The sequence below is a fragment of the Bombus vosnesenskii genome, unplaced genomic scaffold (assembly GCF_011952255.1).
Source record: "Bombus vosnesenskii isolate JDL3184/JDL3185 unplaced genomic scaffold, Bvos_JDL3184-5_v1.1 scf7180000013314, whole genome shotgun sequence".
Lineage (NCBI taxonomy): Eukaryota > Metazoa > Arthropoda > Insecta > Hymenoptera > Apidae > Bombus > Bombus vosnesenskii.
Genome location: NW_022882960.1, coordinates 4,131,079 through 4,155,165, shown reverse-complemented (window position 1 = coordinate 4,155,165; position 24,087 = coordinate 4,131,079). Strand labels below are relative to the sequence as shown.

The following is a 24,087-nucleotide window of genomic DNA, read 5'->3' as shown; positions in this document are numbered from 1 at the left end:
TTATAGGTCGAGGAATTATCAACAAAAGAAAATGATGTAATCACGATTTTTACCATTTTTTAATTATTATTCTCGATGTTCATAATGTTGTTTGATTTTTCATTCTTCTCTATTTTTTCTGTGTGCTTGAATCGGGAAAGATGGTTTCCAAATGGTATTTTTATTATTATTATTAGTACGATATATATACATGTACGTATTTCGATAGACTGTTATTATCGGGTTTATATTATTTAATTAATACGTCATATCTAATTATACTATGATAAGAACGATCGACAAATTAAATTTAAAATTCATTGATGTCATTATGTTTTTCTAGTATTTAATAGATATATATATATATTATGAGAATTTACTAAAAATATCGTGCATTGGCATAAATGCATATTGTACATAGTACGACATACATGCGAATGATTATTTTATCGAACACAAACGACGAGTTTACAAAATCCAAAAGAAAAATATATGTAGATATATATAGAAACTGACATAACGTTGTACAAGTATTATCAAAACACAGTCGTAATTAAAATTCCTAGTGTATATATGTATAGAATTGAAGAAATAGACAAGTTCTAACGTTTGTTAAGTTCGAGTATTACTTTGAAGAGAAAAAGCAGTGAAGAAAATATGGAGAGAAAGCCTGTTGCGACTGATGCTTTCTTCTGGATTGGCCAGTTCGATTTTCTCGTTGGGGAAACTGACTCGTAATAATTCTGCGTTTTTATACTCTTCTCTGAATATTCCCAACTACGTATTTAACACTGAACAGAGTTAACGCTAACGGAGTTTTAACATTTCATACGATAATTTTTAAACGTTTTACATAGGATAAACGGAGCTAATAAATAATTACGGCAGTAAGTTACGAAATAATATACTGGCGAAATTCATGACTGTCGATGTTGTTACGTTAGCGAGTTACTTACGATCATGTGAAAATAATTATACATTGCACATTATAATCTGTTATCGTAATTGTTTCTAATGTACTGGCTGGTGTAGCGTTCCATACTGGTACAGTGCAATAAAAATTTGCAGAAGGCACCTATTATTTCCATAGAATCTAGTGTAGAAGCATAATTGCACAGGCTACGTACATATTGACACAGAGAACGTGGATTCCAGCTAGCCAGGAAGTGGAATATTGCGAATCCTTTTTTCTCAGTGAAATATTCTTGCTCGAGAAAGGTTAACCGTGTGAAAGATGGAAAGGAAAAGAGCTGTCATTCAGAAAGAAAATTACCTTGTGGCTGGTTGAAATTTTATTTAGAAAGGATTTCGTCGTTCCATTTCTTGAAAAATCCCATGAAAATTTCAACTTTACAATTTTCTTTTTAAAAGTATGACAATTTCGTGATATCCTAGAGTTTTATTTTTTACAAATTCAAACATTCTCTCTCACGAACGATATCGTAAGTTTGCTCAAGTGGTTTAAAAATACCACTCATTAGACAGGAAACTATTTCTTAACTAGATTAACGTGAATTAATCTATACAACATTAATGACTCGATAATAAACCAACGTAAATTATTTACTATTTCGTAAATCAGTCTCGAATCCTTTTTTTTCTATATATACACATATCACTCGATTATCCCGTACAAGATAATTTCACAATACTATGAAAGTCACACATAATAGAAAACTACAACACCAAATAAAAGTCTAACACGATGTCATCATCTCCCATCGAAATGTCTGGAAGCGATTTCCGAATGAACATGCAAGATTCCTCGTTTAAAAACACGTTTGCAGAGAGCCACCGAGCATCGAGCATCGTTACACGCGAAAAAGGCAATTAAACTCGGCGAGTCTTACACGCTTTATCGAGTGTCACAATAAGATCTTCAGCGTGCACTTCAACTGAGACATCAACTTGACTCGATGGCTCGATTCGCGAGATGCCTTCGAGCATCCTTCGATATTAATCTTCGTCGAATCTATTGGTAATACATCCTTCTGTTCGTCGAACACCATCGGCGTTGGATGAATTGCGGCTCGGTCGAATCGAAAGAAAGAGAGAAAGAAATTCCTCTGCGATATTCCCATTGACATTATAAACGTCATTTCTTTACGGTCAAAGAAAATGATTACTCTTCTCTCGTCGTCGTTACTTTTTATCTTCTCTTCGCTTTTTTTCTTACCCTCTGTTTTTTTTCTTTTCTTTTTTTGCGCCGTCATCGACCTCAGACCGCAGCGGTTCTGTTGACGACATTCACAGAAGCATTCTTGCTCACGGCCGAGTACATGCTCGAAGCTCGCGTATAATGGCACCCAATGCGAATACATTCTGCGACTTCATTAATGACGGGGACACGGTGTATCACGTGGGACCATTACACCGAACACACACGACTCTGTTGTGTGAACGTTACGTTACCGGAGTTATCTAAGTCGCGCCGCGTGTCAAGTCCTTCGGAGTTGGACGTGTGTCTATTCATTAGCGATATAATGCACCGGATCACATTATTATCTGCACACCAGGAATCATTTGTATATATATTATTGGTGAAACATGTCGGGATATTTATCCGTGTTGTATATGTAGCCGGTATATTGGCGAAACAAGTCGGGAAAAAGAAACTGGCTGGTTCAAACTGGCTCGAAAATTCAGCAAACTCGTGGGACTTGATCCCCTTTTTGCGACGTTTCGTATGCCGGCGATATAATACGGTCGTGTAGCGTTTTAAAAACACGTAAAATTAATGGCACATGATGGGACATCAGCTAGGTGGTATATACATATAGAAGTTTTTCGTGGAACATTGCTTGCGTGTAGGTGAGTGTTTACTAATAGGCTAGATGTTTGTATATGTATGAAAAATGTTTATGTGCAAAGATATGTAGGTTTTATATGCACAAATGTTATAAAACATCCGAAGTTAGACCTATTAAATATCATTATGAGTATGTAAGTTTACGATTGTCTATAATTAATCATAAGTTGACTAAGACTGTCAGAATCCTCGATGATGATGTTTCGCATGCTGCATTGGATATTCCTAGAAAGTAAATTGCAGATGTTTACGCAAATTCGTATTTCTATGGATACGATTATAAAAGTGGAACGTAAACAGACGTATTAAATATTATTATGAATACCTGATTGTGTTTCATTTTTATAATTGTGTTCGTGGAAAAATTGTCGTGAATGATTCTGCAAGTCTTAGTCAACTACGATTAATTACAGAAAATGTTATCTTTAACTTGATTCTCGATAACTTTTAAATGCGATTTGTAAATTTCGGACAAGCAAACTCTCAAAGTATGTATATCATATCAGTGTGATATTCTTTTAATTTCTCAACTTAGAAAGGCGAGTGAACTCGTTCAGATTACCATAATCTTGGTGTAATAATTTTTTACTCATCTATTCGCTTATTTACCGTTTGATGCACTGTGTCGTTCCCGATAAGAATAAATTGTATCCTTCTCGCATCTCCACGAAATAAAATCGACGAAGGTAACTTTGTCTTTATTAATTTTTAATTTCATTGTTATGATTAAGTTAGCTAGTTAAAAACGAAATTTCTTTCGCGTACTATAGTATTTACTTAAGCCTCGTTATTTCGAATCTCTTCGAGGAACGTACTTGTTCGTATAGCGATGCCTCGTCTCGACAAATTGCAGACATTACGATATCATATCCGCGTAGAAACGTAAAATTTCAATGTGAGATTAGCAATGATTTCGAGAGTATCGTTCCTACCTCACTTCCTGGGAGTGGGAATTCTCGACGTCACATGCCTTTGTTTTTCTTTGGTTGCGACTTTTAAATCCAGTTTGTAAATATTATTCTGCTTGTGTACGATTGAATCGTATATGACTACGTCTAAATATCTATAAATAATTAAGAACAACAGATTTCTTAGCAAGTATTAGGTTGTCCGAAAAGTTTCTTTCGTTTCATAAGGTGATAATAGATGAACAACAATTTCGGTTTTGTAGTATTTTATTGAATTAAGTATGATCCATTTCGTTCTATTTCTATTACTATATTCGTGCATAATTCAATGAACTAATGTAAAACAGAAAATATTGTGCGTCTATTATTTCCTTATAAAACGAAAGAAACATTTCGGACAATCTAATACTTCAGCTATCCAGCGACAAACTAGTTTTATAAAGTTTATCAATTACAAACGTCTGTTCTATTGTTTCATATTGTCGTTCGAAAGTCCAAATTTAATTTAATATCCTGTTCTATGCAGCTACATACTATGATTACAAAGAATAATATTCATTGCAGTTTGATTTATATTTATTATTAATTATTTATTATTATTTCTTTGATAATTATATAAATATTTATACGTATACATTATTAAATTATTATTTATTATTAAAGTACACAGTTTCGAAAAAATAAATAAGTATTAGGATAGTTCTGAACTGTAGTGTACAAACTAATCGAAAGAGAAATGTTTCTTGGAATGTTACACAGTAGCTTGCAATTATCTGGCATTTTCATTTTCTTGCGTATAAATAAAACCTTTCAATTATTTTCTAGACGATATTTGTCAATAGAATTTTGTAATGCTGCGGAGATAACATCGAACGAATTTCTGAACTTGAATATCTTTGAATCGTTGCTTGAGATTCTCAACATATTTTAGAATCGGATAGCATCTCTAATAATATATTACGTTTCTGAATACGTAGTTTCGACAATATCTGTGCACAGTTATTTGGATAATTCTTAGCATCGTAAGTGGAATTTTAGAAAGCACCATGTTCACAATGCGAAACTGTTCCGAACACGACACGCCTGAAGAAACAGCTACTAAAACGCAAATGTTTCGACGAGTCGAATATTTTATGAAAATATCGTCGAAGGAACTCGAATTTATTTAAAATAAGGAATAGAAATAGTCAGAAAATTAGCTAGATATTCAATGTTATCGATCGGATGACGTTTTTTTCTTTTTTTTTTTTTTCACTAAAAATATATTTTCGCTGACAGGAAATAATAGTGGTTTTTCTCACCTCAAAGATCCGGTTTGTGAGTTCATTCACGTGGAATGTTACCGAAGTTCTTCTTCCAAATATTTAATACTCTCTTTTGAAAAAATTCCATACGTCGAAAACGAATATTATAATTTCACGCAGAACTGAATCTCGCTGGATTATAAAAAACTTTTCTTGAAATACAGTTTCATTCTATGGTATACGGCTCTTCACATTCTAATCTCTGCTCCAGTAGTTTTCCAGCCAGAAAAATGTAAGATTTTCGTTTTTACGAAAATTACGATAGCTAAAAGGATTGTTTAATAAAGAAAACATAAAGGTTCCGTTTAATAAATGAACGAATATTATATATTTGGAGACAATCCAGAAACACTGCGTTAAGGACTTTTTCAATAAATGGATTATTTTCAGCTTTGATCAATATCGTCAAAGATAACGTCACGCTGATAAAAACACGACACACTCAACGAGTTAACCATTAAGTGTACAGAGCACACGGAACAGCGAACCAAAGAATGTCACATCCGCTTGCTTCTAGAATTCCTTTATCTTCATAAACATCATTTTATTTCATTGTTCGCTGCACTGCGAATATTTAGCTACCTATAAGTTTTTTCTTGTGAGAGATTTTACTACATTTTATTGGCGTGAAACGAATTTAAAGAGCACACGTCTACCGAAAAGAAGAATATTAAATTTGAAACGTCTGTTTTCATTTTCATATGTCGAATTAATAATATAAATCAGTAAGTATATTTGCATAAAATTTTATTTGTAATTCCAACAGGTTTACAAAAAATATAAATTATTATATGCTATATCGTAGACTAATAATATATTATTAAATTAATATAATTATACAATTATAATTATTATATATCTTTTTAATTTCCAAAATAATTTAAATTTGACTATTTCCCTTTCGGAAAAATCCATTTTGCCTGCAATAATTGCGGAATTTTGTACATTTAATGAAATACGGAAGAAGTATTTTTGGAATCGAATGCCATTTTAGCCAACAAGCTTCCATTTTTAATCGCCGAATACTGTTCGATCGCGGTATTCAGTTGTTAACGAAAAAATAGCCAATCGTCAAGTAGATGTAATTTTACACGCTAGTTTTTAATTTAAAATTATCAATTATATCTCGCTTATACCAACAACTTCCAAACTTACAACACAGAACAATAATGTTCCAAGAAAAGACTTCAATAATAAAATTTTCACTATATTTAAAGAAGATTATAAACAAGTTATAAAATTCCTTACTTTCTCGACAAACTGTATAAGATAATACTTATAGTATCAATTTGTTATTCTAGGTAATAAGATCAGTTATCAGATAAGGCAATAATAGTATCAATTTATTATTCTCCGCTAATTTAATCATAGCGAATGACCTAAATGGGTTCCCATCAAAAATTCTCAACGTGTACTCGAATCAACCGGAACGACGTGGCGCGTCGAAAAAACCATTCATTTATTCTCGTTTTAACGACGTCAAAATTCCACGAATCGCCGTGAAGATTTTATTCGCTGCAAGCAAATCGTTCGTGAAAGCGGACGAGTCGACGACGGTCGTGGAATGAATTTCAACTTTCGGTCGAAATTCAAGCACGCCCTCCTTCCTCTTGGTCGCATTTCGACAAATGGTTTTAAGGAAGCAGAACGATGGAAGATATTATCAGGCCGCGCGGTTTCCTGACTACGGGCCTAGACTCTCGTTATTATTATGACACTCGGCGACACGAAAGTATTTTAAAACCGGCCGGAGTCCGTGACTTACTCTACACATATTGCTAAAGCGCGTTGCAGTTAATTATTGTCATAATTAGTGGCTTTTAGATATAGAACGACGAAGTACACTAACGCGTGTCCATCATTTTTTTAAAGTAGGAAATTTGTTCGACGATGACGTTCACGTGCCACGACGAGGTATCAGTAATCCGAGCAACGACGAGTGTCGCTTCAATCGGAGTGACGGAACCGAGTGAAACGATAAGAGAAAGTGTGATGACCGCGGAATTATTAAAACACGAAATGTTACTAATATAACGGATAGAACGGACGCTATTGAGACTGCGGTTATATTTGGGTCAGAAGGATATTTGAGTCGAGCTGAGTGATTCGTGTTGTAATTCGACAAATTCGGTTATGAATCACTTTTAAGCGATCTACATTTAAAAGCCAGACTATTTTAACTCGTCATTAATCGCGTGCTAAACAATGAAATATATCTTGTACTTATATTTACAGTCTGACAAATATATATATATATATAATTATTTTTTTTTTTTATATTTATTTCTACGAGAATATAACTTTTGTTCGTGTAAAGGAAAACTCGTTCAATTGAAATTAATATTCTCGATTGTATTATAGTTATCAATTCAGTGTGTATGTCACTTTATTTCTGGAGGTTATTTATTTTTACCTTCAACTTTATCGTAGGGTTATTCGTGTCATTTTCTGGCTTTTGATGCTTCTTCTCGCTATATTTAAAGTAGACGATATCTTCTTTCGTTTTTACGATATATTAAAGATTAATATGTATATAAGATAGATAGGATAATATATGTTAAAGGTTAACATATTATATCGGCGTTTCATAATACACATGCAAGTTTGATTATACTGAGCAAAGTTGAAGATCGAATGTTAAGGTGTAGAAGCTTAGGTGACTTAAAAATAACTCTACCTTACTAGATTTTGTCCTCCTTAGTTAAAATGCCCTATGATTTCAAAACTGAAGATAACTGAAATTTTATCATCTTCTCCGTGCTACCTTCCACCTTCAATTTCAGCTTGAAATACTTAGTCATTATTTCGTAACAAACTGTACAATAGAATTTTTCTTAAAAGATAAAATATTCGGAGAAACGAGTTGATAAACGTTTGCTCATATAAAAATAGAAGTGCAGATGTGTATTGAAGAATGTAAATAGGACGACATCAGTAATTGTATCGACAGGTAACTATTGTTTAAGCATTAGAGTGGTTACGTAGTTGTAACAATAATATGTAATAACTATTTCGTCTGATAAACAAAAATAGGAATTTTATATATATAATTACGTTCGTAATTTGTTGTAATCATGTGAATTGCACATACTCCTTCCTATTGTTCATGCATAAGTTTGTTACTCTCATTGCTATATTTCTTTTATGTTCAAAATAATTCATACATCATGATATTAAAATTCAACTAAATTTTAATAAATAAATTTACATTACCTAATATAAACTTGTATAGATTTTGATAAAAGCTTTGCTATATTGAAATTTTCAAAAATAATTTTTCAAACTGAACAACTTAAACTTAGCTCTCACGGTGTTTGATCAAACGAAATGGAATTTTAGTAAACAGTAAATTACGATGTTTAACAGCGTGTATTGAAATACGAACGTTTTCTTTTCAAGTGTACACTCGTCTCGTTTGGTACCTCGAACCGGCGCGAAGGAATAGCCTCTATATGCAAATCCCTGGGGACTAATCTGAGCCAAAAGTCGTTTCCTGTGTACGTTTTAATGGGTTGGTCGTGTTCTAATATCGATAGTAAATACTATCCGAGTGATACTATACTTCGAAAGCCTATTTGACTTTTCTTACGTGCTACTTAGTTGCTCTTGTTTGTACAAACAGTTGGGTTTTTGCGATAACGATAACAATTCCACATAAAAACGATAACACAAGCTACTAAACAAAAAACTTTCCTTTTACCTTCTGCTTGTTTTCGCGATAATACAATGCGGGGAAACAGTTTCCAATGACGTGTGTCAATTTAATTAAATCATGTTCCACGAGAATGCATATTCGGATTCTTTACAGGGAGTAATTCTCACAAGTGTGTTAATCGATGTAAACTTCCTTATTCAATGGGAATCTTATTGTTTGTATTATCACTGACTAGCATTTGAACATTAAGTAGATTTGATATTTTTTTAATTCTTCTTTAATTGTGATTATAATAATATGATGTTTTGCAATAGAAGAAATCGAGGGCATTAAAATGGAGCAATAAGAAAGCTTATCGATAATTAATGATTGTACGTATTAAAGTACTCGAATTCAGTGGCAATTTTCTATCTACATATATCAGCTGTCGGATAATAAATAGTCTTGAGTTTATTAAATAATAAATAATATTTAATTTCGTTAAATATTTATTGACGAAGAAAAGGAAGATAATATTTCAATAATTATTTTTTTGTCGTTATATAAGATATAAATAAAATCGAACTAATGTAAGAAAATACGTGAACAAATAAAATATAAATTTCGAGAATCTCGTGTTAGGTTTTAAACGTATGATAATATAGTTAACAATAACAGCGTTATGTTTACGGAAACATTCGATAAGTTATGTTGGAAGAATAACCCATTTTGTTCTCCAGATATTTTCTAATCTGAGCATACCTATTTCCTTATCAATGTGGATAATACAAGAAGTTTAACATTGACAGTATGCCATCTTTAGAAATACTATATTAGTCACCAAGCAAAGAGAAGAATTGCCAATAATTGTGGATTCCAAAACCGTACTTCAACAACGAAACTCCTGGTTATAGAATTATTTTTATATGAACAGAGTGCGCAATACACGAAACGAAATGATCATCGTCCAAGTGTTTATTGAAAACGAATTATGGCACTTCGTTATTAACGATATTTTATAATTCCAAATCTTATGTTATTTTATAGTTATAGTATATATATATATATATCATTTCATCCACGTTTCTCTTTTTTTACCTACAAAAGTCCTGTTACGCTGTTCTAAAGATCATTTTGCAGAAGAATACGAATATATGAAACCACTTTTCATACGAATATACTCAAAATATGCACTGGCTCACGCAAGTACACAAACATCCGCAGTGACATAGAAGATTTTAATCAACGTATCACGCGTGTTATATGAAAGTTTCTGAAATTTCATTAACGCTATAACGAAGCACGTCTATTGTGATTATGTTGATAGAATTTGAAATCAATCCGGAAACGAATATAAAAGGCACAAACATACACGTAAGATTAATAAAAAATTAATATACAGCGTACATAGAAGTTTCAAACATATAATTAATCTCACTAAATATCGTAGTTTACTAATATAATTAGTAATTGTCCGTTTAAATATCTCGATGATCTTTGCAAAGTACAGTGTCTACAAGAATTACTTGCACGTGTTCCCATTTTTCAATGAAACACTTTTCCGTTATCAAGCTAATAATATAAAAATAGTAAAATAGTAAGTATGATAACTATGATCGCTATGTAAATACAGTGTTGCGCAAACATTTTTTGTAGCCGTTGTATAAGCTTGTAACGCTTGGTATATATATCCTGTAACTTCTATGTTATGTTGAACTTTTCCAATGTAATCGTGATAGTGTACTCTCATAACAGTGCTAATGAAATTTCAAAATGTTCCCTACGACACACATAATATATTCGTAAAAAATTTCTACAAGCGTTCAAGTACTTTCGTGAGCCGTCGTATTCTGTACCTGTATAAGTAATGTGTCCCGTTTTCTGAATTTCTAACGCGAGTCTCCGCGTAACAAATTCCGTCGCTCATCTAAGCCGCTCCGCTGCGGAGAAAGTCGAGCAGATTGCAGGCACGGCAAGGCGACGCGAGCCGATTTTTCGAAACGTCAGATACACCGGAAAACAGCGGGGCAACGTGCAATCGTTCCCGTAAACACAGCTTCGTTCGTGAAACGAAAGTTCGCTCGTTGGCTTGATCGCTGGCTCGCTTAATTTCAGAAAGAACCAACGGATAGTAACACAGAGGGAAAGAAAGAGAAAGAGAAAGAGAGAGAGAGAGAGAGCGAGAGAGAGATAGACGGAGAGAGAAAATGTTCCGAGGACATTCTCGTGCAAGGTTTTACGAGACGCGGTTAATGAATGATCGAACTGCCGCCGATAGTAATTACCAAACGAACGATAACCTTCGATTGAACGGCGAACTTATCAAGAAACCGCGTAATCTTGCTTTTATATTTCATTGTAACGCCGTGACAAATCGAGAATAAAAGTATGTATAAATGTTTGGCGACAACGGTAGGATGGAAAGCGAGTTCGATCGACTCGTGTAACGAAATCGTTACGTTCGTTGTCAACGAAGGAATAATGTCGTATCATGGCAACATACGTCATTTACATTTCGCTATACGCGAGCAAAAAGAAAACCTGACGCATGCACACGTTGCCTTTTTCTCTTTCTCACTCGATTCTTCGCTCTTTCTTCGTTCTGTCTCTCTCTCTCTCTCTCTTTTTTCTCTCGTCGCCGAGACACTGGCGCTCGCGCACGGCCGCGATGCAAAAATGCGCATTGCTATGCAAACGTAGGTGAATGCACGCACGCACCGGTATTTCTGCTCGATCAGAAGAAACGCGTGGGCATTAAAGGTGAAACAGAAAGACGGGAAAACAGGTGCTATATTTACCTTGGATGTCGGCGGTCCTGGCTGAGGTGCGTTCGATTATCTTCGACGCGCGTCCATGGAAGAAACCAGCTCTCGTTCTCTACGACACTCGAATTCGATGAAAATCGATGCTTTCTCCTTCGACGAACTCGAAGAATCCGTTTATTATCCCGTTTGCTAATCTTCTTAAATATATCAATTCTATTATATTCCTATTTCCACGCAGAACAATCGACACTTTCCAATTGACACTTTATATAAATTCTCGATTATTCTTGCGTTTCCTTTTAATTACGTTTTCTTCTTTCACGAAAAAATATTTCCTCTTTGCTTCTTATTCGCTCCAAATTGTTTTAACACACGACACTTTTCCTTCTCGCTTCGACCGACACAAGTTTTATCCCGTCATTCAGGTTCCTCCGTCCAACGAATCCTTCTCCTCCTCTTCTGCCTGTCGCTTGCGGCCAGAGTTGATCAATAACTCGTGCTTCGAGTTTCTTTCGGGGATTCCCAGCTGGATCTCTCGGGCATCCGATGAAATTACCTTCGATTGCCAGCGGAGGAAGGCACTATCTGCGCAACACGTGGAAATTATATTGGCTGACGAGGTGAAAGTCGCGTATTATCGCGTATTATGATGGAAGAAAAGAAGACTTCCACGGCTTATCTCGCAGCCGCGAGAACGAAACGACAGAAAATTGACAATTCTTTCGTTCGGATGGGAGACCTGTTGCGCGTTCTCTCGATTCGGTCGATTTTGCATCGCCAACATTTAGCAATCCACGTTCAAACTCGTTTAAACGGGATTTATTTCTCTCTTGTTTGAAAGTTTTCGACGGCGTAACGATCACGGGCAAGATATTTTTATGCAAACAGTCGTCGTGAGAAGAAATTTACGCGCGCCGTGCCTGCTATCGAATTTGAGCTTCAGCCATGCAAAACAACGGATCAAAGAATATCTTTCAGAACTCAGAATGTTATCGTCCTTCTTTTAACGTTAGAGCTATCGTCTTTAATATGTACCTAAATACGTTATACAGGAAGGCTAAAGGGGAAGAGTAGAGGAGTAGCATTTTCTGTCTTTCACGGAGAAGCAGTTTTGAAATTCACTGCGTTTTTGATCGATAATAAAAATTCGATAAAATCACGTTTCTATCTTGGTAAAAGTAAATATTAATATTATCGAAAAGAAAAAATCCGATAGCAGTCGTGTTGATTGGTTTGATAGTTCTAATGTTAATGCTTTCTAACGTTATGTGAGTTGAAAGTTATACGCTTCATTTATGTATCTATTAGATGCAAAAAAAATTCGGTGCTTCAGTCTTATATTTAGTTTTATATTATGGCGTGTGCCTCCCTTAACGTATCCTTTAATATTCTAATTCTGACATAATTAAAAAAATAATTGCAAATATAATTGTCTCTGATAAAATGTGTATTTATGAGTATGTTCTTCCTGCAGTTATCTATCGAAGTTGTAAGAACGATATACTTCGTTGGCGATGATACTGATAGATAATATAACATACACGAAACAATATCGGGGATTATTTAAACAAGATTTTGAGTAAAATCTTTTGCTCGTCAAATCCTTCGTACATCGCGTTCTAATGATCGTAAAAGGTTCGAGATGCAGAAACAGCTGGGTCAAAACGACCGAAAGAATGGAAAAGAAAACATTGAAATAATCAGAAGATAAGAAATAATTTTAATTTTTAAGAATTGGAAAGTACATTTTGCTCACAAAAGAACATGAAATTAAAGGTACAGAATTTTTCTTCTACGCCTAATATACATATACATTGTGTTATTTTTAATTTAGTCGTTTCTATACCAAGGATAAGATTAAGAACGAAAGACACACAAATCGTAAAACAACATAAAGCTAAAAGCACGGAATTTTTTTTCACATCTGATATAAACGTTATCATGTTACTTCTATTTTACACATACATTTGTATATATATTTCTTTTATTATTATTATACTCTCGTATTTCCATCAAATAATTTACGTGCAACTTTTTACTTTTTTTTTTATCAACGTGGAAAACTATAACCAACTATGCAATTATAGAGGGTTAATTTCTCTCTCAGTGATCGTAAATAAGGTGGTGAATCGATATCGCGCGACGGAATACGTTTTCGCGTATACGCGACCGTAGCAACACAACACCGCGAGTTGTTATTGTCGATTCGAATTTATGAATGGAAGAAGAACCTCCGTTGGAGACGAGCAAAGAAACGAGTTGTACGACTAGCGGGATTTTCCTCCTTTCTCCCTGCCATCATTGCTTCCTTTCGCTTTTTTTCATCCTTATTGTGGCATCTGTAGAATTATCGTGTAACTGAACGAACGTTTCAACATTTTTAGTTATATAGTTGCGTGATCGAGCCGCACCTTTGGAATATCGGTGGATCGTTTAAAAAACTTTTAACATCGTGTGATAGTTGGAACCATCGAATTCATTATTTCAATTTATTCTTCGTATTCTAGATAACACTGTGAAACCGGAAATCTGATCTAAATGTTGTTCACATCGTTTCTATGCATATTCGTACAGTTCTTTTTGTTTATATTTAGAAAAAGATCGGCGAGTAGTATCGCATCCACGAAATCTAGCTTTCGCGCGTCGAATAAAGAACAGCTCCGATCGAATTTAACGATGACGACACGAGCCGAATGGGAATTTAGAGTTTGACGTTAGATTCAAGTTCAACAATGTAACGCGAGAGGTGATTTTCTCTTCTCGCCGCGTTACTAGTCGTTTCCTCTTTCTCTAAGCCTCTTAAATCGGCGACTATCATTCTCACCCTAAATACAAATAACATCGTGTTATGTTCTAATTTATCCCTGAGAATCTTCCTTTCTCTTTTTCTCAAAATGCTCTAACTGTGGAAACTCGAACGATATAACGAAAGTATTAAAATTCGATAGGTTTGTAAGATAGAAATAATGCATTGGATTTTCAAGAACGATGCTCGGAGATAACGAGTTTGGTAAAGCTATTCCGAGTCACGTGTATGGAATTTCGCGAACGTTGGTTGCGTGAACGAAACTCGTTCCCATGAGCCTGAACGCTTTTCAGGGAATTCCTGTTTCTTGCGGTACGCAACGTACATTGAGTCAGCGTATTTGTTTGGCGAGCGCGTAGGACGCGCAGAACGAGGAAAGAAAAGAAAAATGCAGCACGCGACGGAAACGCTCGCTACGAGGCGGATTATCTCCGCGTGTGCGTTTTCATTTCCCATTTCCATCGTGATCGTCTCGAAGTCCTCGCCGAGTGTTACGAGGTCACATCCGCGTACGAGAGTGACCGTATTCGTTCGCGTGCGTTCTTACGCGCATCGAGGCGTCGCTTTTCTCGCGGATGTCGCGCGTTCGATACAAAAGAAATTCTTCGAAACAAATTGAGGAATCGAATTGGCGAGCGAAAGAGTATAGTCGTTTGCTCGAATCGTTCGTTCGTTTACTCGTCGTGCAATACGATTGAGAAATATTTCTCGCGCTCTCCGATTGGTTATCGATCCGGAATGTTCTGACGATCTATCTGATAAAGACGACGGGAAGATTGTTTCTCTTTTACGTTGCGTACAGACTAAATAAACGTACGAGAAGAAAGTTAGAACGGGACGATTCATCGGGAAACTCTCACGATCGGTATGAGACGAGGCAGGCAAGGCAGCAAGTCGCGCGAGATCGAAACGCGAAAAGAATCGAACTGGAAGGTAAAAAGAAACGCGAACGACGGGCCGATATACGTGCGCCCGTATCCAATTAATCGTGCACAATGAACCCACGAACGATGACGTACACATATTCACGGCGCTGTCGTTTCGTCCACGCGGATCTTCCTTTCCGCCAGTCTGGTATATACCGTTAATTGTGCTCGATTCGATTTCGTCAAGTTTCACAGAGGGTTTCGGTGGTCCAGGTTGAACTCGTTCGTTTGAAAAAAAGTTGCACGGCCACACGGTGCAACTGTAGCGATATCGTCGAGGCCGAGAATGAACGTACGATCCTTGGATAAGAACGATGCTCGTTGCGTGGCCAAAGTAGAGAAACGTCGACAGGGGTGGACAGACTACGACGACGACGACGACGACGACGACGACGGTGATGACGACGACGACGACGACGACGACACTTCACTCTTAAACTCTCTCGTCTCGATGCGATCGCGCGTGTATGCGCGTATAAGCGACGTCGCGTTTAATACACCGGCTCGACAAATCGGAATCGATTGTGGAGCTTAACGCTTGGCACAAGTAGTCTCGGCTGACCGAACGCCCGATCCGGACTGACTATAACTGTAAACCATCACTTGTCGCTGCCAAGCTTGCCCCCACCGGCTGCCACGAAACGGATCGTTCCCCACTTCGCCAACTGCCATGCCACGCCGTGCCGTGCCGCGTCGCGTCGCGCCACGCCGCCGCGCCGCCGAGCTCCCGCTCCAAACCAGTTTTCGATGCGCTTCGCCACTTCCACCTTCGTCGGCTCCGCTTCAGAAGCGTTTCCACCTGCTGCCGTCGCCGCCGCCACCGCCGCCGCCACCGATACTGCGCCCGCCCGAATCCAAACAGAGCAAACGCGCAACACGGTCTTTCCACCTTGAACCGGCTCTGGCCGAAATACGCCGGCTCTGGTTCCTCTGCTCTTTCAATTCAGCGTACGAGATCGCGCGTCTTAGCCCTGGCGCGGATCCCTGCCATGCACAGTGTTTTAAAATGACTGCCTAACAGCGAAAAAGTTATAATTCTGATCGTTTTCAGTTACTCTACTTTTGCGCTTTTTGTATTTCTAAATCTGTAAGGATCTTTAATTAGAATTAAATAAAAGCTACTTGCTTATAAAGACGTGTACGTGGAAGTCTTTGTTATCTTAGAGAATACCACTTATCTTTGGAATTGTCTTATGTATTACATGTATATGTAGAGAAAAGCGCATACTTAAGATTTGTAATGAAGAGATTACAAAAATTTGACGACGCTTCTGAATAGACACGCTCAAAGACAGTCGTTTTTGGAACGAATATTTGAAATTCGGTTTTAAAAATAAAGCTATCTGGATTGATGCGAATTGCTCAAAATTGCACAGCTATTTGGTGGTTTCAGTGCTTAGACTCTTGTAAAAATAAAGTGCTAGTTTTTGCGACCCTTTTTCCGTATCTATTTCAGTTACTAGGTTATGTTATATCTTTAGAATATCTATGGCCTATACAAAGCTACCCATAACAAGGTAATTTTACCTGAAGAAATAAATACAATAACTCAAACTCAAGCGTCAGGCAATATTAGTCTGCGCACGGTGCGATGACTCTGTTGCGGCCAAACAGGCAGTCGCACGTTGAAACATATCAAACATAGATTTGTTCTTTTTCCTAAGGCAACTGAAATGTGCTACTTTCCGTAATGCACGCCGAGTGATTCGACGTCGTTACGATTTCGATACGATTTCGTTGCAATGACCGTGTACGATTCGCCAGATTTATGTTTCTAGCCATGAAATAGACGCGCTAATAGTATCGCTAATTTTCATAAAACGGTGTTCTGCGTTTGCTGTTACGCAAAATTTATTATATTCTTTCGAGCGATGAAAACGTATCGTAGCAAAGAATAAGATCACGAAATAATTTATTAGGAAATTAAAGGGACGACGTTCGAGCACGTGACTAAATTCAAATTCCAATGATCTTGACTTATATCGCTACGATCTTCAGCGCTCTAAATGATAGAACGTGCGATTTTCTTACGGTAGGATTCTACTTATCTGAAATTGTCGGAGGAGAGAGCAGTTTATGTAATAGGAAATCCTTTTCCGTTCCGTTATCGATGATTTGTCGTTTAAATAATAGTTTCGTGTTCAGATAACTGGATCGATAAGCGTTCTATTAATCAGGTATTAGGTAATTAAAGGATGTTAGAAAAAAGTCAAAAGCTGAGTAACTTGGATATGTGATATTAATATTAAAAATGTTATTGAAAATGATAAAAAAACGCAGATAAAGAGGAAGCAAGCAAGCGGGGCAAAAAGTTGGCAATATACACGCGAATATAATATTTTGTAGACAGAAGCCTATATTTACATTATATTACATAAAAAATCTGCCAAAATATATGTTGTGCGTTGTATTTGTTTCTAAGTGCAAGTGATTTTTGTTAGGTGACTACACTTTGCACTCGATCAACGTTGAACGTTGACGCGAGTCAAATAACCCTTTCCGAGCAATTTTAACATAACCGAATGGAAGTAGGTTAGGGTTGGTTCGTGATTGGCTGCAGCGATTTATGCGTCGGGGAAAGTAAGGATTACGTTTGAGACGTAAGCATTAAGACGGAAGGTTTATGTAGTTCACTGGAACAGCAAAGACTTAGGTTATTGGCCCGGTTTGGTGCGCATAGACGAGACCGGTTTCAAGGATGTATGAAATGATGCTGAATTGTTTGCGGTTGCAGAAGTTAAGTGGGTTTGAATATCGTGTACGAATTTAAATACCGTTCCTCAACCCTTCCGGTACGGTATTCTTAGAACCAAAGACGTTTCTGGAATATTTATATATATAGGTCAAAGCACAAAAATACACGCGAATATCATCTAAATACTTTGTATCGAATAATGATTAATTACGATGTAATATAGTGTACAAGAGAATAAAAACGATTTTATGTTGTAGTAAACGTATACATGTGCTTTTTCAGCAAATGATCGTATTTGAAGTTGTATATTTTATTCCAGATTTAATAAATCCGTCAAACGACGAGTTTCAGAGTTTCTATTTCTTCAATTAACTGAAATATGCTTAAAAAGTGCTTATGGAAAAATTATTGTTGAGTTTCATTGCAGTAGAATCGCGATTATGTAAATAATATGTATTTATATTCGACATAATTATATATTTAATATACTTCATAATTATATGTCAGTCGTATTAAATCAATTAAGCCACTCTGAAGAAGTTAAAGCACCGAGCAATTAAAAAGAAAAAATTTGATAAAATAAAATATTAGAAAAAAAGTAGAAAGGGTTCATAGAAATTTAATATGGCACGAAAAGCAAAATTTTGTATTCACCGGAATAAGAAACGCTTTTCCAACAATTTCTAAATTAATAAAATTTATTGTGCGTGAAGAAATTGTTTTATCGTGCGTTCCTCGTTACTCAATACAGTAAACACAAATACGTAGAGATATTAGTCTACGATAGGATCATCAAGTCTAGACAGAGGGTAGTTAAATGCATACGTATTCAACAGATAGCGCGTAATTTTGTCACAAACAAATGAAAAAATGTTATTCTATATCTTTAGCTTCTTTTGTCGTATGATGTCATATTATTTTTCGATTGTATAATCATTTATAAAATATTGTCTATATTTACGTACTTTTCGTAGTAGATTTCATAGAAAATACTAGCTTTGAGTGTCATTTTAAACGAAATTGTTTTTGACAGGCAATGTAATTTTGAATTAAAATATTCTGATAAATTTAGATGTTAGATTTGACAGTAACTAAAAGTTTTCAATAAACCTATATCTTTGTTTCTCGAAACAAACCCATTTTGAATGAAAGATTTGCGATACATTTAGATTTTAGATCTGGGAACAACAAAACACTGTTTCAATGAATTTATGTCTTCGGTTTTCAAGAAACATAATTTTCTGTCGATAGACTTCGTTTGTGCTTCTTAAATTTGAAAAACAACTCAAAACTTTCAATAAACTTACATCTTTGTTTTGAGAAGCAGCATATAATTTCCAGCTAAGGACCACTGCTAAATTAAAATCTTTAATTTGACAATATCAAATATTGATATTTTGAGCGAACGTTCTCGATAAACTTAGATCTTCTAGCTGGACAACTATACAAATAAATTTACAAATGTAAAGAGTTTATAAACATTATGAAAAACAAATAAAAATATAACGTTTAAAAACAGGTACAAATACCTTTAGTAACTGTGGTAAGTTATTATACAAGTAAACTTCCGTATAATGTTGGTTAATGAGATTCAATATAATTGATATCTTAGCTAATTAAATAGCGTAATTTTATCTGTTACTGTTTTAATTTATGTTACGTACGATTATCAATTGTATAATATTAGACGGAAACATGTTATGGTGCGTTAAACTTAACTGTAGTCTGTATTGAACTAGTACCAGTTTCTGGCTACTCATGATGTAATAGATACGATCAACAAACTATCTGAAACACATCATTATGATGGTTTTTTGTTGTTAGAGTTTTTGCTTGGTTCTGGCTGCATTAACCTATTAATATTTTAAAAGCAACAAAATGAAACCTACTTGTTCTGTCCTCAAAAGCCATATGAGTACGTAACATTAAATAATCGTAAAGAAACATAGTTCCCATAATTACGTTAACCCATTAAGGATGAAGCAATAAAATATTATGTAAAAGTTGAATAAATGTCGTATTATTGGAAAATAGAAATAAAATAATCTACAGATTATTTTATCAAAGTGCGAAAAAGTTATTAGAATAATAGATATTTTATAGGAACCCATTATAAGGATTAGAAGCGTAAAGTGGAATTTCTATGATTTAAAGAAGATCGTTTTCACGTTACTATTACGCTGAGTTTCATAAATAATTCATATAATTGCAGCATCTAGATGGAGGAAGGAATAGCGACGATAAAAAGTATTAAGCAAATCTTTGGAATTCCCTTTCGTAACCGTGATATCATAAAGCAGAATGTAATAATATAAAATGACCGAAAAGTTGAAAACAATATTTTGAGCTAGTGTAACGTTAACGCTTACCGAGTGACCCGATTCTACCAACTAAATTTATAGTTACATTATAATGTAATTTCGATCATTATCAACGGACAAAAGATACATTAATAGAATTTAAATAAAATTTCCTAATCCAACGTCGAACAAAGTTGTTTTCGTTTCGCAACAGAAAAATACCATTCATCCGTTCTTTCAAAAATAAATTCGTCATCTCGAACAACAATCGTACGACGGGAGCTAATTCGGAATCCATTATCGTCCCAATAATTATGTCTGATATTGTGCGTATATTTTTCGGTGATTTATCGAACATTATCGTTGCTCTCTACCCGATTAGTCTACGACTAAATAAAGATGTTCCTTATCGATGTTTAGTTTCCTTTAATTTCTTTCAGTTTCATCCTTAGTATTTAGATTTTTTCTTTTAGTTTTTAGATTTAGATGTTTCAGTTTCAAATGTTGTTGTATCGTTACATACAGCTGTATGTTTTTTCCTCGTTCGTCGAGCGACGTTTTTCACGTCGATGAAACTCACTTTGATGTGTATATATGTACGTACGAACGAGATCGTGAGAAGCACTCTGGGAAAGGAGAATGCCTGTGGCAGGCTGATTTCTGAGAGGGTTAAATAAAGTCGCGCGTTAACGTTCGTTTTTCGCCTATAATTAGCAAGATAGACAAATCAGGAGTTCTTTGTTTCGGATCGAAAGTTTGTCAAGATGCTCGTTAACAATAATACAGCTAGATCGCGCTAAAGACTGTTTGTTCTTTTAGAGTTCATTTACAAATCTTCTTTATAATTGCCATGCGGTCGGCGAGATAAGCGGGTTACTCGATGTGTTTCGTTTTCTTCACGAACAATGAGGACTTGTATTTTCTTTGAAATTGCTATTGTCAAGCATCGACCAAGCGATACGTATGAAAACTATTTCTTAAAAGTCCGTCAGTCTCTGCTGTCTCGTTGCTTTGAATAAACCTCCAGATAAGGTTATCGTATTGGAAACACGAATCGCATTGTCTGTTGTGACGTTTGGTCATTCAGCGGCTTGAAATTAACTGTATCAATTATGGAAACGTGTTTAAGTACGTTTATGTAGTGCAGGCTACTATTTCTGTCTAGAGATAACCTTCCGTAATCTATCGCTGAATTATTACTTTTAATCTTTTCGTATATATATTCTAACGCCTCACGAGTCGCATATTATAATTTGTCGCCATTTAGCGTGACGAAATTATTTGTATACCATGTAGAATTTTTATCTTATGCGTTACGCTCTTTTTTTTTGCCTTGTTTTTATTACAGTTCCATTAGTCTGACCGATTGCTGGTTTATCGAAGCACAGAATCGTTTTGATCGTCTGCAACAAATTCGCTGCAACGAAATGGTCGACGAGTTTCGTAAAATTGTACGGTTTGCTTTTGCATTTTGTATCTCATTACTGAAAATGAATACGCCTTAATGCTCGTCCAAACGAGAACTTGTCTTATTGTGAGTATTCTTGTCGTACGACTAAGTGATTCAGGATTTAATAATAGCGGTAACGGACAAAATTCCTATTATTTCAGGCCACGTCGTATATTTACTCGCGTCAAACAAATTTAAAGTAGAATTCTATCCACTGATCGTAGAACCTAGTTGTACGTCATTACCTTAATGCAGTAAATTACTATCATAACAGATTCTACCTCTGTGGGTTTTAAATTATTTTCAATTAATAGTTTTGTTACTGTAAACTCTGTAGTAGAGAAATTGTAGAACCAGTTACGTACTGTGCGTCGTATGATAAACAATTTCGTTAGGAAATGTAATATTGTCAAATGGAAATTATTAACTGGACTTTATTCGTCGGTGCAATTCTTTTAGACTGTTTTATTGCCTCCTTTTTACACATTTTAAAAACGTGGATGTCGTTAAATCCATCTCCAAAGGAAACTGCATTTAACCGAGCTGACTGTATAAACTGCACTTCAAATCGGAAATTCGAATTTCTTCAGACGTTGACAAACACGTTTTATGAATTATTAATATTAATATTAATCATCGAGATGAATGTGATATTTCCTCAAATACATTCATAATACTTTTAAACATCATTATAAGAAAGAGAATTATGAGTAAGACACGAGAATTCTTAAGAATTACAACTACTTTCACATTTTTAATCTAATATGAGCAATAATAAAATATATTAGGTTTCTCGGAAAATTCATAGAGAAACTTAACGAAGATATAGATACAACAGTTAGACGTTTTGTCATTTATAATTTTATGAATCATTTCTTGTTAAATTTCTCCACCTCTTCTTTAATGAATTCCTTCAGATAGTTCTTACAAGCTTTCAGAAAATTACATTTTTTATCTCCGTTTTCCGAATAAACTTTACAAAAATTACAGCAAATAAAAATTTCTCATACATATTAAGTTCGATATTGTATCATTGGGAAAAAGAAATCTGCTCCGTTAACGAAATTTAGATATCTTTTCTTAGTTGTCCTTGGTATCCAACTAAGTACCGTATTTGTTTGAATATTTTATTATTACGTAGAAATTCATACTAAAAAGGTTAGGAATTTTTCGAATAACCCAATACATTGAAAGTATGGAGCATTACGTAGCGACGAACGAACGTAGTCGCAAGATTAAGTTTCCCTATTGCAAAAAAAGGTATTGCTTTAAAAAGTTGGATAGACCGTTGGAAATGCAATTTTACTAGAATTAATTGGAAATTCATGTTCTTTAAAAATTGCTCAATGCACGCTTTCATGCAACGTAGTTGTCGAAACATCTTCATCAAGTCAATTTTTATCTTTCGTGCATTGAAAAATCTAATCGACTTTCACAATTTCACTGTGTATTAACTGTAGAACGTTGATTCCTCGCGAGATTTGCATTTAACGTTGTAATCAAGAAATATGCTTTTTCTAATTAAGGCCAACAATTATTTGCCGGTAAACGCGGTTACTGGCCACCGTTCTAAATGCGCCATATACATACGTACAATACATACATACGCGTCTGAATCCGATTTCGCATGCAATGTCAATTAACGCGCAGTTGTTGTACGTCGATTCTGATTATCCAATTCAATTTACCCGTTCGTTAAGGATATTAAGCGCAAACGATAGTGTCTTCTGCTGAATTCTATGTCTGTAGTTTCTACATCACGCAGTTGTTAGTTTAATGTACATATCTTGGAGTTCCTTCGTAGAACAAGGATACACGGTAAGAGGTAAATATTAAGAGTTGATGTTAAAATTGAACTTTACAGAATTTCTATCGACTATTGCCCTGTCATAATTTACTATAAGTTTAATTTATGGATACATTTACGTATAAATTGTAAAATCATTACAAACGTCTGTCTCTAATCTTCGAATTAGATACCGTTGGTTATTTCGCTTCTTTAAATATTTTTCTTAGTATGTTTTTTATTCTGATATGTAGATACTACTATACGCTGAATAAATTTTTATTATGTAATAATAATGTCCCCCTGCTATGTAAGATGAGATCCTGTAATTATTTTGAACGATGTTTCTGCAACTTCTTACATTTTGTACATCATGTTCTATCTTATACAATGTTATGTTTTATATGTATATATATACAGGGTGGTTGGTAACTGGTGGTACAAGCGGAAAGGGGGTGATTCTACGCGAAAAAAGAAGTCGAAAATATAGAATACAAATTTAAAAAAAATTTTTTTTTTAATTTTTCCATCGAGAGAACGATCTACAATGAGATCCGTTATAACGTACCTCATGCGTACCCATCGAAAATTCAAAGTCGATTTTCTCGAAAACAAAGCCTTAAGCGAACAATTTTTATTCTATATCTTCGACTTCTTTTTTCGCGTAGAATCACCCCCTTTCCACTTATACCACCAGTTACCAACCACCCTGTATATTATATTTC

At 35.1% G+C, this 24,087-nt stretch overlaps 1 protein-coding gene across 4 annotated transcripts in view; it reads right to left on the bottom strand.

Annotated features, from left to right (window-relative positions):
- The window catches only part of LOC117235009 (class A basic helix-loop-helix protein 15-like), a 288,550-nt gene that overhangs the window by 17,299 nt on the left and 247,164 nt on the right, over nucleotides 1-24,087 (bottom strand). The window contains exons 1-2 of one of the 4 annotated variants that reach the window (XM_033496626.1): nucleotides 15,288-15,737; nucleotides 11,433-11,984 (exon numbers count right to left, since the gene is read on the bottom strand). The exons of 2 other annotated variants lie outside the window; for them this stretch is intronic. The gene's annotated coding sequence lies outside the window, so the exon portion shown is untranslated. Of the gene's footprint in view, nucleotides 1-11,432; nucleotides 11,985-15,287; nucleotides 15,738-24,087 lie in introns of those variants that run through there. One more of the 4 variants, XM_033496627.1, reaches the window with a different exon arrangement.